Genomic DNA, 2,921 nt, shown 5'->3' with positions numbered 1-2,921 from the left:
GGGGATGTGGTTGGAGCTTGATTGTAGGGTATTGTGGTGGTTTTGGTGTGATCACATGGATAAATAATGGGCAATGCCTGCTTATTTGAGGGGGACAGATGCTGCACTGTCTGTAGACACCCCCCCCCCCCACACACACACACACACAGACACACACACACTTTGATGTTTTTTTTCCCCTCTGCGTTTGTTTACTTGTTTTGTGTTGTTTTTAACGGATGACTGTCTGAGATGTTCCACCAGGTAGGACCATAAACGGAGAGGGAAGGTTGTGCCATCACTGTTTTATGGTCGGCTCCATAAATTATGTCATCCTGGATATGTTTCTGTTTACGTTTGGCAGTCAGTGGACAATAGTTGCGAAAGCTTTGGTACTTATATGACTGTGTGGCCAATGTTGTTTGGATAGAATCAAGTTGTGTCATCTTTATAAAATATCTTATATATTTTTGTGTATTTCACTGTTTGATTCAGTGGTACATACTAATCTATCATGAAAAAAAACACTCATTGTATATACATAAACCTCTGTTTGCTTCGACATCGCTTTCCTATTACAGCCTAGCACCTTACAACATTGATGTAAACCCACACCCTCTTGAAATATATAATACAAATATGATCTCGGTTTTTAATATAAATATATCTTAATTTAGGATTAAATATTCCCTGAACATCAGGGTGTGCAGCAGCCTAATGACTGACATCAGTTTTCTTTCTCTTTTGTATGCTATGCATTGCTGTCAGTCTGGGTGTATTCCAGCACAGCGTCTGTCTGTCTATCTGTCTATCTGTCTATCTGGCCCCGATTTTCTCTTGTGTCTGAGGTGCTTACAGGGCTGTAGCTTACTGATCAGGACGGACTGCTTGCCACACATAACAGTAAGGAAAACTCGGCACGCTGTCTCTCTCTGACATCGCCAGAGTCTCCCGACGAACGTCAGCGGAATGGTTGGTTTCACTCACTGTTTTATGTCTTCATCCAGACAGTCTGTGTTTTTTTTTTTGTTTCACTTAGATTCAGCTAGCGCTTTATTGTTTGTTTGTTTTGTTTTGTTCTGTAAGGGTGTCCAAGTTCTCTTGCACCCATGTTTGTTCTCGCGACTCCTTTGTGCGAGGGATGTGTTTGGTCTCTGTCTCCAGGCTTGGTGCCAAGTCTGCCTAATTAAGATTAAGCATATGCAGATCTGCCTTGTTTTGGCTAATAGCAGCTGCAAACATGTATTTGTCTTGTGTGCTATCTACTGATTGGCGAAAGGTGTGGGTGCGGGGGCTCCTCAGCATTTGATTGCGTTGGTTTTCGTGAGGGACTGTGTTGATCGAGGGTATCTTTGAGCTTTTCGGATTTAAAAATGTGGTTTCAAGTTTGATAATGATGATACTATTTCTTAAATTTAGTATTCAAACATCTCCTTCCTGTGGCTTGCCTCCACTTGGAGAATTCTGACCAGCATAAACTGTTCATGAGGGAACGACAAATTGCTTTTGTCATTTGTGCTCGTTAAGACTGTAATCCTGATTTGACACTCCTGTGTGGTTTTTATCTACCTCAGCCTGTTACAACTCCCCTGGGTACCGTGCGATCGTGTAATGTGCTAGGAAGGACCTCTGTGAATGGCTTTCAGCTTGTAGTTAAAATGCAGGAGTCCTCCATCTCCACCAGCCGGTTTTAGTGCCTCACACAGTCTATGAGTCCCTGGCAGATAGCCAAGTCTGTCACGTCCTTGAAGAAACTCAGTCTAGTCATGGAGGTTGGGCTCGCCACACGAACAATAGCTGCTGAGAGCCAATATGCCTTCACACCCTGAGAAGAGCGTCGTTGTCTTCATAGGAAACCTCCCAGTGTGTTTTTAATTCTGCTCTCTTGAGCATTTAATCAGTAACAGTGTGCTACAGCGCCATTGTTTTTATTTCATTCGCAATGTAAAACCAAAATCACACCAGATAATGGAAATCAAATGTGTTGAGAGGAGTCCAGTTTTTTTGAACCATGACAACCTTTATGTAATTAAACAGTTGAACAGTTTCTGTCCGCCTATGGGTTACCTAGTCAGTAGTGGCTAGTGAGAGCTTTGTAACTTAACCGTTTTGATCATTTACAGAGTGTTGACTTCTCACGTGGATTCATAGAGCACGTTCAGGGTGTTTGCTCGCGAAACACACTCTTGTCACGTTTATGATCGGTTGGGCTCTGCTTGCGAAACACACCCTTGTCACGTTTGTGTTTGGTCGTGCACTGCCAGTTTGAGTGCGTGCCAGAGTAACCTCATTCCCTGGCTCTGCCACGCTCAGAGGCCGTGGGCTGAAGGGTTCCCCCTCCTTCCTGAGGGCAAGCGCTTGATGCCAGGGAGACTCAGTAGGCTTGGCTCAGTGGTGGACGTCCTGTCACAGCGGGCTCACAGTGAGGGAACCTAGCACCACATTCACCCGAGCGCTATTCAGAGAGGAAAAAATCCAACCGCTGTAAACTTCCCCGAGGCCATGAATTTCTTTCTCCTTGACAACAAGCAAGGCATCTCTGTCAGATAGGACAGGCGGTCTGATAGGTTGCCACGACGCACAGTGCGGAGGAGGAGACGGAAAAAGGAGGGAAATCGATTGGAGAGTCAAGGAAAATGATTCAGCTCATGCTTCAGAAACTGCCTAGCTCTGTTGATCGGTGTTGTGGGAACGGATCTTTCTAAAAATGTCTTTCTAAAAAAAAACTTGAAATGAAGGAAATTAAAGACATTATTGTAATTTCTCCCGACAGTGATTCATAATATTTCCCATTTTCATAGCGTGTTCCATTACTTATTGGCATACTTTTTTGGTATGTCACTGCCCACTTCAGCCTTTTTAAACGAAAAGGCATGTCTCCTCTTAATACAGTTTGTCTGATAGCCTATGGGAAAATACCAGACAGCAGCATGTAGTTGTTT

The 2,921-nt window shown here is 43.8% G+C and overlaps 1 protein-coding gene across 1 annotated transcript in view; it reads left to right on the top strand.

Annotated features, from left to right (window-relative positions):
• The first annotated feature begins 817 nt into the window (after nt 1-817).
• LOC308379505 (trinucleotide repeat-containing gene 6A protein-like) overlaps nt 818-2,921 on the top strand; it is a 68,217-nt gene continuing 66,113 nt past the window's right edge. Inside the window, exon 1 of the mRNA XM_080856673.1 lies at nt 818-951. The gene's annotated coding sequence lies outside the window, so the exon portion shown is untranslated. The remainder of the gene's footprint in view (nt 952-2,921) is intronic.

This window comes from Sprattus sprattus, assembly GCF_963457725.1.
Source record: "Sprattus sprattus genome assembly, chromosome: 18".
NCBI lineage: Eukaryota > Metazoa > Chordata > Actinopteri > Clupeiformes > Clupeidae > Sprattus > Sprattus sprattus.
This window is presented reverse-complemented; position numbering and strand designations above follow the sequence as displayed.